Source organism: Mercurialis annua, linkage group LG1-X (assembly GCF_937616625.2).
Source record: "Mercurialis annua linkage group LG1-X, ddMerAnnu1.2, whole genome shotgun sequence".
In the NCBI taxonomy this organism is placed as follows: domain Eukaryota; kingdom Viridiplantae; phylum Streptophyta; class Magnoliopsida; order Malpighiales; family Euphorbiaceae; genus Mercurialis; species Mercurialis annua.
In genome coordinates this window covers 59,298,165-59,311,010 of record NC_065570.1, presented here as the reverse complement: position 1 = coordinate 59,311,010, position 12,846 = coordinate 59,298,165, and positions in this window count along the sequence as shown.

Here is a 12,846-nt window from a genome sequence, read left to right as displayed (position 1 = left end):
ATTTCCCTTTGCTAAATAAGACTTTTTAATAAAATTATAGGGCAATCCCAGTCTTCATAAAAAATTATTAGAATAACTATGTATTCCATCAGTCAAATTTGAGATATTATGAGGAATTTTGATCATCTTGTTCCAAATCATAAAATTAAATTTAGCGACTGCTAATTAATTTTATTAATTGGTGATGGACTATGTCTTTTCATTAGTTTAATATTTAATTTTTGTAATCATGAATGTTATGTTTCTCTTTATAAATTTTATTATTTTCTTCATATATATATTGATGAAGCCAAAAATCAGAATTGTTATTGACAAAAATTGTGTTTTAGCTGTTTTTACAATAAGATTCGTTCAAAGACTATGTAGTTTGTGGCTTAAAATAGCGATTAAGCGAAGGGGATGATAGATCGACGAATTGTACAATTAAAGAGTTATGTTAACGTGACTGTAAAATATTATTATTTGATATAAATTTTTAGTTTGTACTTCTTGAATATGTTTATTTATGTAATGGGTTACTTCGATAAAAAGTCACGACCTTTACACGATTTTTCATTTTAATCACGACTTTTAAAAGTTGCCATATAAAACCACGACCTTTCATTTTTTTCAAATCTATCATCAAATCAATTTTTGGTGTATTTTTGATAACGTGGCCACCATAATCCGGCAGATTTGAAAAAAATGAAAGGTAAAATTCACCGGAAAAATAGTTGATGATAGATTTGAAAAAAAAAAATGAAAGGTCGTGGTTTTATATGTCAATTTTTAAAAGTCGTAATTAAAATGAAAATTCGTGTAAAGGTCGTGAATTTTTGGCTAATAATCACCGACGGTCCTCGACTTTTACCCCAAGCTTCTCAAAACCCCCTATACTTTCAAAAGCTTCCCTAAACCCTCGACTTTTACCTCGACTTTTAAGATTTTTGTAAATGAAAAAAGTCAACATGTAGTTTTGTAATTATTTTTATTTTTTTGGTAAATGGTGTAATTTCCTCAATAAATAATGGAGGCAATTTTTAGTTTTATTTTGAAATATTGAATATTTCATCAATGCAGAAATAAGACTTCAATTAGATCAATGATTACATAAGGGTTTCCTTAAAAAATTCAGTCTAATAATCACCGACGGTACTCGACTTTTACCCCAAGCTTCCCAAAACCCCCTATTCTTTCAAAAGTTTCCCTAAACCCCCCAACCTTTGTGGCGGCGCTCATTCATGGCCCTTATAGACGAAAATACCCCTCAGTGCCGTCATTTTTTGGCGGCTGTCATTTAAAAAAAAAAACGGCGCCAGGTGTCCACTGACACGTCATTAAATATCTAAAAAAAAATTAAAACACCCTAAATACCCCTAAACACTCAATCAAATCGAACCACACCAATCGAACCCAACCCACCCGGTCAATTTTTCAATCACCGTAGCCCGCCGCCATAGTCCACCACCGTCGGCCGCCGCCCTCCGGGCATCTGTTCTTGAAAGAACAGATCGTTCCTTCAAGCTGTTCTTGAAGGAACGATCTGTTCCTTCAAGAACAGAGCTGTTCTTGAAGGAACATATCGTTCCTTCAAGATCTGTTCTTGAAGGAAAGATCTGTTCCTTCAAGAACAGAGCTGTTCTTGAAGGAACAGATCGTTCCTTCAAGAACAGCTTGAAGGAACGATCTGTTCCTTCAAGAACGGATCTTGAAGGAACAGTCGTTCCTTCAAGCGTCTTCTCAGACGAGCTGAGAAGACCACCGGTTGGTCTTCTCAGCTCGTCTGAGAAGACGAGAAGACGACCCAGCTGGGTTGTCTTCTCAGGTGAGAAGGCGACCCAGCTGGGTCGTCTTCTCACCTGAGAAGACGACCGGAGAGGTCGGATAGGTTGGGTCGAGTGGGATGGGTCGGGTGGGTTGGGTGTTGGGTTGATAATTTTAGTTAGGGTAGATTTATTTTTCAAATATTTATTTGGGGGTATTTTGGGGTTTTCAAATTTTTAGTGTGTTTTGATGACGTGTCAGCTGACATGGCGCCGCCATTTTTTTTTTTAAATGACAGCCGCAAAAAAATGACGGCGCTGAGGGGTATTTTCGTCTATAAGGACCATGAATGAGCGCCGCCACAAAGGTTGGGGGGTTTAGGGAAACTTTTGAAAGAATAGGGGGTTTTGGGAAGCTTGGGGTAAAAGTCGAGTACCGTCGGTGATTATTAGACTGAATTTTTTAAGGAAACCCTTATGTAATCATTGATCTAATTGAAGTCTTATTTCTGCATTGATGAAATATTCAATATTTCAAAATAAAACTAAAAATTGCCTCCATTATTTATTGAGGAAATTACACCATTTACCAAAAAAATAAAAATAATTACAAAACTACATGTTGACTTTTTTCATTTACAAAAATCTTAATAATATTTACAAAAGTACAAAAAAAATAAAAATTAATATCAAACATACGGTGTATACTGTGGGTATAATGTCAGTATACTAATAAACTAACATTATATCAACGTTATATAAATATTATATCAAAATTATACCAACATTATACATACTGAGATTTTATTATTATTATTACCAAAATTACATCAAATCGTATACTAAAAATTAAATTAATAATATACCAAAATTATACTAACAGTATACCAAGAGTGTACACATCAAAATATACTGAAATTTTATTGTTACATCAACATTACACCACATCGCATGCTAAATATTAACCTAACAATATACTAAAATTATACCAACAATATATAAACTCTCTAGTTTATTACCAACTATAGTGAAAAATACATATAAAAAAAATATACATGTTATCAACTAGAAAATATATATAAAAATTTATAATCAATATACCAAAAATATACTGAAATTATACCAATAATAAACCAAATATTATTTTTAAATTATCTGATTTATAGTTTTAATATTCCAAAATTATATCATAATTATACCGACATTATACAAATCGTACTTTTATAATTAATTTTTATTTTTTGGTATTTTTATAATTAATTTTAAATCAGTCGTATTTTTATAAATAAAAAAAGTTTACAGCTACTTTTGTAAATATTTTTAAATTTTTAGGTATTTTTGTAATCGTCCCTAATTTATTTGCTATTGAATGCCCGCTTCAATAACTTCAGTTCATATACCAAATTCCTCCAACCCTAAAAAGGACGAGAATCTAGAGCTGCTCAAAATAATTTATAAACAAGAATAGTTGCTTTTTAAAATATGGAATACCTAGTGTCTATGTGATGCTAAAATTGTATGTATAAAGTATAAACATTCAAAAAGTAGATTTATTATAATTTATAACTAAATAATTTTACACCATAATTTTAACAGAGGTGAATTATATCAAATTGAGTAGGGCTAAATAATAAGAGCATGTAAAATCAAATCAAATAATAAATTCGATTTGGTTCAATTTTGTGTGAAATTATATATAGAAAAAAATAATACTCAACTTAGTTTTAAACACACACAAAAAAACAGTTAAATTATAATATTAAACAAATCAATCAAACAGACTACTTGAGTTTAGTTTAATATGAAAAAACAAATTTACTGAAAATTTAACTCAGTTTGATTAATTTTAGGCTTAAATGCATAAAAAAAATTCACCAACTTTTGCGTGTTTTTGGTATTTAACATGAAATTTCAATTTTAGCATATAAATATATGAACTTTCAAAATTTTAGACACCGTTTTAGGCGTAAAACAGCGCCGTTTTAGAGTAAAACGGCACCCTTTTGAATAGAAAAACGCAAACGTGATACATAATTACAAAATGCGCGAAAGTTAATAATTTTTAATGTATTTAGGCCTTAATTTTATATGGTTCGGTTCGTTTCGGTTTGAATTGAATGAAATACATCATACATATCCCCTAGTCTAGTGCTTTTCGTAGAACGGGCATGTGAAGGTTTGTTGGTGTGGAAACTGATAGAAGAGGGTGGTGGTGACTACCGTTCTGTGGGCTGGAAAAGTTAGTTTGGCTGAAAGTAGGAAATCTGAGCGCATGATTTCTGCTATATTAAGTTAATATTTTAGGCTAAATCCATTTGAAGGTCCCTGTAATTTAAACATTTTTTCTAAAGGTTCTTATATGTTAATTTTATATTATTTACTCCCTCTATTTATCTATTTTTTTTTTATTTTAGTATCTTTTTTAATTTTTTTCAATCCATCTATTTATAATTTTTTTCCTCCAATCACACAAAAGGACAAAAAAATTGACAAATAAATAAATAGAAAAATCAAATAATACAAAATTAAAATTACAAAAACCACCGAAAAAAAGTATAGAGACCTTTAGATGGATTTGGCATATATTTTATTCCTTTTGCTTCGTCTATAACTTGGCCTGCGTGATACCCTATTGTCGTTTTCTTCATTAGTGTGGTGATCTTATCTCTTTTTCCTCTATTTACTCTCTTCTATAATATTTTTCTTATATTATAAAGCTCTTTTACTTCAGAATTTTCTAACATGTTTGCTATTTCCTATGAATACAGCAAATTGTTGTATGATTATGGGTAGAGATGTGCATTGAACCGAATCGATATTTATCAGTTTGATTTAATAAATAAATAAAATTTTAATTTACAATTGTTCAAAAATAAAAAATCAAACTATAACATAATTTCATTATTTAAAATAATATTATTTTCAGTGCATGAGTATTCTAATGTATTCTAATGTGTTATGGTTTGATTTACATTTAATCTTTAAATTTCATATTTTTAATTTTTAATTTTTTTAAATAAAATTATTCTTATATTTAGATAAAACCAACCAAATTTTATCTTTTTAATTGGTTCACATTTTTTTATATCCATTGTTTTTGATATTTTTACATTGGATCATACTGAACTACATAATGCACAATCCTAATTATGGAGGCAATACAAAATTGAATACTCTTCCCATTCAAAAACAATAAAATAAAAGACTCACTTTCACATTAATTATAAAATTAATTAGTTATAATTATTATAAAATTATTATATTTAATGTTCATGTAATAAAATATAAGAGTGTTTTAATAATATTATATTTAATATTCTGCATCTAGCCAGACGAGCAGACTACGCCGCAACTCATCGCAACAGACAGGGCCCGTCAGTGGTGAGATCGAGGAGCGCATTACTAGAGAGGTTGACGACCGAGTCGGGCGGCGGATGCGTGCGGTGGAAGCTTCAGTGGACGGCCGGATCAGCGATCGGGTCCGTGCTGAGCTAGAGAAGCTGATGAGTACACTCCCACCAAAGTTTCACACACAGTTTCCCACACCCCCAGCTCCACTAGATGAGGACGACACTACACGTTTATAGTGTCTTTTGTGATAGTTTTTAACACTTGACTATGTTTACGTTATTTATTACTTAAAACAAATTTTGTAAATTTTTAATTTATTTTACGAGTTTAATTATATTTATATTTTGCCTCCGTGTGTATAATTAATGTATGTAACATGTTTAATCAATAATAGGGAAACAAATTAAAAAAGCCGGAAAACACTTGTTTTCTAATAGTGCAAGTAACATTAAATATAGAAAATAGTTATTTTTATGAAATAAAAAATTGGGTAGTATTAATTTTTGAATTAGATGAATGGAATAATTTTTTATTTTTTATCATTTTATTATAGTTTTTTTTATATCAACTGTATTGTAGTTTTATATATTCATAAAATCACAAAATTTCTAAAGACAAAATGTCAGAATTTTATTCTGAATAAATATAATCCAAAATTGCTGTTTGAAATTATACTGGCTAATCATGTGCTCCATTCAGACTCTTTTAGCAGCAGAATGAAAATAAAGGATTCATCTAATTCGAGCAACTTTTTTTTTTATGCACGACGTAAAATAGAACAAAGTACCCCGTTCCCAAGATAATGACTATAAAAAGAATATAACCATTATTTCACAAAATTAATTAAGTAATTGTATTTTTTATTTTAAGTTGGTTAATGATGATGCACTGCACATGGCCATCTACTGAAAAGGCTGAAGTCAATAACGTTGAACCTAAATCCGAACAAATTTTTTATTGAAAATATGTTATTTCACCCTTTTATTTTTACTCAATATCTCATTCTAGCATTTTGTAAATTTTTATGTCAATCATGCCCTGCTTAGGGAAGCATGATTGAACATAAGAAACATGAGGTGTCACATTGACTTTCCGAATCAAGAATGGGGCAAAATTAAGTATTTTCTAAAACCTTAGGTCTGCCACTAACCATATGAAAAGACCCATAGGATATTTAATAGGAATTAGGCTGATCCGGGCAACATTATTATATAAACTCTTTAAATAGTAATAATTCATTTAAAAAAATCATATGTTATTTTCTCAATTTCTTATTACATTATGTTAAAATAAGTAATGTTTCTTTGACCATATAAGTAGGTTCTAGGCTTAAAATCTACGCATTTTATTGATGATAAAGCATCAATTTTCTCGTTATAATTATTCATTGGTACAAGATTTTCTGGCAATTTGACTTGTTTTTCATAATTGAATCCATTCAACAATATCTAATCCATCTATATGCATTAATTTATGCCGTTAACTATTTTTTTTCTTTAAGCTTATATTATTGTTTTCTCCGTCTCACGATAAAAAAGTGTTTGAATTTTGAACAAACACGATAGATAAAATTGGTTAAAAAATAATTTTATTTTTAAATATATATATATATAGTATATTATTATTAGCTAACTTTTTGTTAGTGCATTTTGTGTTGCTATTAAAAATAATATTTGACTTAAATGCAATAAAAATCACCAATTTTCACGTGTTTTTAGTATTTAACATAATCTTTTAATTTTGGCAAAAAATTATATGAACTTTCAAAATTTTGCAATTAAAGACATCGACACCGTTTTGAATGTAAAACAGTGTCGTTAAATACCAAAAACTATGTTAAATATGTCAAAATTAAAAAATTATGTTAAATACCAAAAACACGCAAAAGTTGGTGATTTTTTGTGCATTTAGGCGTAATATTTATTCTGTGTTGTAATATTGAACAATTAATTCATTTGTAATAAATACGCTTGTGTACTAGGGTAAATAATTTTTCTTAAAATCTAATGAAAATAGAAAGTGATTTATAATTTAAAATATCAAAAAGTAAAACGACTTATATCAATTCAATATAGAAAAAGTATATTACATTACATGCTTTAAAAGTATTTAAACTAAAAAAATTCATGTTACTAATTTCTCCTTACTCAATTCTTCTCCATTATAACGTAAATATCTATGTAGTGATTAAAAATCGGATCTGATTGGTCGATTAAACTAGGTGAAACGAAAACCGACTAGCTATCCGGTATGATTTGTTATAAAAATAAAAATTCAAACTGAATTATTGGTATCCAATTGAACCGACAGTTAAACCAATTAGACATTAAATTATATTTAAAATTTATTTTTTAAAATGTAATTTATTCAACTGTTTGAACCGACCAAACCGATTAAACCGGGAACTAATGGCCTCCTATTATGTAAGTACTGCATATATGTCATAACTTCACTTTAATTGAGCGAATACTAATGTCCATCGTTTAATAAATAATGTGAAGTTGCGTGTACATTATAAGAGTATCATCAATTCGGTGGTATTTTTTATGGTACTAAATTTAGTGTGAAATAGTAGTAACATGTTATACTCTAGTTAGTGTAGCATTCTAATTTCATTACATATGCAAAATATTAAAAAAAATGTATATTTATTTACTATGGTAATTGTCTATTAATTTTATTAATTATTTTATATTTTCATATTTTTTCATTGGTATTAAAATTATGTTAATATAGTATTTTTTTCCTTTTTGATATAATAATAAATTATTTTCAAAGAATTATTAAGAGAACATATGAATTATAAAAAAAATAAAGTTCTTAATATTTTTTATTATATTGATATACTATTAAAAATGAAATTGTTCAAGATTGTAAAGATAAAAAGAAGTTGCACAAAATCTAAAATAAATAAAAAGAATAAAAAAGAACTATGTTAAAATAATACACACAAACAAATTAATAATAATAAAATTATAATTATAATTAGATGTTAGAGCATTCTCACGTAATGCTAAGAGTATCCACAATATAATGTTGTTTTTTTAACAATGAGTATAGTGCTGCATTTGAGTGTAATTTTAAGACTCATAAATTACAGCATTAATATTCAATTCTACCATTGCGGATGAGATGCTCTAAATAATGTGAAATGTTAATACTATAATTTACCTTCAAATCCTAATTTTGACAACATCTTAATTGCATATTCTACAATTAATGCTATTTTTAGCACAAAACAATAATATAATGCTAATGCTAAATATAAAACATATTTCAATGCAAAATGATATTAAATGATAAAATTTTAATTTTTTTAATTGATTTTTATTTTATAAGTAACAAGCGTAAAATACTAATCAACAATTTCATTATTAATTTAATACATTGATAATTAAATATTAAATATTAAAAATATAAATTTTTAAGTAATAGTTTTAATAAAATCAGTATTATTTTTACGCTTATATATAGCATAATAAAGATAAAAAAATAAAATAAAATATTTTAAAATGTTACAAACTTAATATTGTTTTGATATTATTTATTTAATTATCATTAATTAATTATTTTAATTATTATATGTAATAATAATGATTTAATTTTTTATAATTAGAACTTTCGAAAAAAAATATTAATTTAATAGGATTTTGATTTTTTTAACATCTAATTTTTATTAAATTATACAAATAACTAAAGTTTTAAATGAATAATTATAATATGTTTATTAAATAAAAATTAATAAAATTTATTATTATTATTATTTATAAACATAAAATAACTTTTACTGGTACAATTATGTTAAGTAATACTATTAATGGCAATTTTATAATTAAATTAGATGCATATAAGGGTTTGATATATTCTAAACTTGGTGTCCAAGTTGGATATATGATTAATATATTTGTGTAATCTCAGTCAATTAATATATTATTTAATAATATACCTCATGCCATAAAAATAAAAATATTTAAAATAATTTATTTTCATATAGTCCAATAATTTCCCTAATATTTATTTTAATAAAGATAATTATTGTATTAAAAAACTTACATTTCACTAAAACATATGATTGAATAAAATTGGCAAATAATAAATAACATCATAGTAATTAATTATAGACAGTTTTTAATATTTTGAATTGGAGATAAAATTAAAAAATTTATGTTATGAATAACATTTTAATATTTTCCATACTAAATTAAACATACAAAAATAACACTATATTTTGGCACTCTTCAAATTGCTGAGATTCGTCAATTAGCTAATAGGGCTCCAGCTGATAGTTATGATGAGTACATAATGATTACTGAAACCACTACAATCGAATGTTTATTCAATTTTTGTCGGTGCCTGATGGAGATCTTTTTTCATCCAAATATTTAAGAAAGTCCAATGCTGTCACGACCCAAATTATTGAGCCGAGACCGGCGCTAGGGAATGGGAGTGGTAGCTCCAAAACCCGTAGCAAGCCTAAAACCATTAATAATTTTTCGCATTTAAAAGTATAATATTGTATATAAAACATTTTCAGAAAACTCTTTTAAATAATATAATTATAGATATTAAAATATTATATCAGAGTTTACATTAAAATCAATCATTTGAATTCAATTCACAAATCTGCTACTGACTCCTATTGACTACTGCAGCTCTAGGACCTCATACTTGTGCAAGTCCAACGACTTCTGACACAATGAATATGGTTTGTCTGATCCGACTCCGACTACCTGCAAACATCAGAGTGAGGGGTCAGTATTTGGGAAAATACTGAGTGAGTTTGCAAGTTACTAACGGTATTGTTAAATTTACAACATCGCATACTCAGAATATAATTCATGGCTTTTCATTTCATAACTATTGTACTTAACCTCATCTCCTGACATCGATAGCGAAGCCAACCGATGTATCTTACATGTCTGACATCGATAGCGAAGCCAACCGATGTATCCTATATTCCTGACATCGATAGCAAAGCCAACCGATGTATCTCATACGTCTGACATCGATAGCAAAGCCAACCGATGTATCGGATATGTCTGACATCGATAGCAAAGCCAACCGATGTATCCGATTTAACTCACACAAACCAATCTAATATATCATGCAGACCATAAACATCACCACAAGGTTGATGTATCAAAGCAATCAAACATAACAAAAGCCCATACAAACAAATCATATAAATGCGATGTATAAATATCAACACTCACAATATATGAAACTAACTTTTATAATAATAATAATACGCGAAAGTAAATTGCCACTCACAGTGACCGCTATCCAAAACTGCACTATTATAATCCCGCAAGCGTAAGCTCCATGCATTGTCCAATCACGTAAACACTTCGGCCCAATGGCTTGGTAGCTCGTCGATACGTCAGTTACTTAGTCGAGTTACCTGTACGTTTAATCCATAAACGTAGGCTTAATATCAAAACTCTAAGTTATAAACTTAGGTTAATATAATCGTAGTTCAAATACGACTTTTAACCTTGATCGTATTCTAATACTTAGTCGAGATACTTGTTATATCTCTTAATCGTATTCCAATACGTATGATACCTTTAAACTTTAGGGTTTAGTTTCATTCGGCTGAAGTTTCAAGTAGTTTTCAGGACAATGCGCAGGTGCTGCCTGCGCACTGACACTGTTTAGTAAAACGACGATCTCTCCCAATTGAACCGTTGGATCGAGATAAAATTGGACAGAGGCGTTCCTAAGAGGCAAATCTATAAACTGACCGTAGGATTTCTCAATCTGGCAACATTTAGGTAGTGTGCGAACGCACACCCCAAAATTCAAGGAGTGTGCGAACGCACACTCAATGTGTGCGAACGCACACCCTTGACAGCCCCCGGAAAAGTCATTTTCCGGGCGCTTCGCCGCTTTCCGGCACTCCCGACATGCTTCCGCTTCATTTTAACATATAACCCAATTCGAATCTCACCAAATACGACTATAGAAACGCGATTACAATTCGTTTAATTCGTTAAAACGATATAACCCTAATTTACTAATTCTCACAATAAAAACGTCAAGCTTACCTCGATTTGAAGCTTAATGATGATAGAGAATCGAATTCTTAATCCATTGGCGCGAGAATCACTCGATTCGGACGAGAAACGGCGAAACCGCGGCGGATCGAAATCGTTCGTCAAAAACCATTTCTCTGTTTCTATAACCTTCTGATCATTCCTTATTCTTAAGGAAACATATATATAGTTTGGCAAATTTGCCACTTTAATCCTTCATTTCTTTAACTTAAACCAATTCTCTTTTAAACTTTCTAATTTAACCAAACGGTTAAATTATTCTTTTAACTCGATTACTTACGTATTATTTATATTTGTATAAATAATACTAACTCAATATTATTATTTTCCGTCAATTATCCTCTAATTTCTATTCTCGAGCTTAATTGGTTAATTTGCACTTTAGCCCTTAAACATTTCAAAAATTACATTTTAGCCCAAGATGCATCCGCGTCCAAATTTTAAAAGGTCTCTGATTGACTCGAAACTTTTACCACATATACTATAAAACATTTCGCGGACCTTGGCGAAATAATTTCCATTTTAAGTCGTAGTGGCTAACTTACCACTTTAGTCCCTGTACCTTATTTCGAGCTTTTCTTGACATTTTTCCTTTTAATTCCAATTCTAACTTTAGAATTGAAATATAATATTAAGTTTCTCGAAATAATCTTTTTCAAAACCGTCCTACTAATATTTTATACTTATCTTAATTTCTCGGAAATCTTTCTGATATCGCCACTCTGGCGACTTAACATTGGACACATGGTCCAATTAAATACTTAAATATTTTGGGGTATTACATTCTTCCCCCCTTATAAAAATTCGTCCTCGAATTTTCATACACTTTCTGGACTTATCTTAAACACTTAACATCTTGAACTCTATTCATAATAGGTACATCGTGTTCATTTCACGATGCCTATCGGTGCGTGGGATTATTATTCTAGCTATGTACTCCTTGTACAATAACGTCATTCGTCATTGACGACCTTTATCTTATTACCTTCTTCTATCGTGACATCAGGTGTTTTCTGATGCCTCGTGATTCCTGATCTTTAATTTCTTTGCTTTGGTCTTATTTATATAACCCTTTTCATCTGTTCCTTGTTTAACATGCAATACTATAGGCTCTTGTCCTTGTAATTGAACTTTCAGTTTATAACTGAAGTTCAATGATAGTTCGTCCTAGCGATATCTTATCATTAAATACGATAATCCTCGTCATTTGACTTCTTTCTTTTATAACGACTATAGTCGTATGCATACGTACATTGCGATTCTCTGTTTTTGATTCTATACTGTTATCCAAATGTCTAATTTTATTATCATTCTCTATTGAGTGATGTAAATACTGAATTAACTCATGTTTCACTACATACATAGTCTCTTTCACATTACTGTTACCATCGTCTGATTGTTATTCATCGTGGTGTTGGGAATTTCATCCCATTATTCGCTATCCTCGAAGGTCTTATTTACTTACCTTATGTAATTTCATTCTTTACTATCGTCGCTTATTGACGGTCATCTATGAGATGTTTCTTATCATGCATCCTTATAATGTCTTTGCTTTCTCTGCAGGGACTTACTCGACCTTCTTCTTTTTATGTTATTGCACCTTATGTGCGGCTTCCTCTATCGTATTCCCGTTGACTTACTTCCTATTCTTTAAGTGTGATGCACTAAGCGTTGAAATTTCTTATCTCTTCTTACTT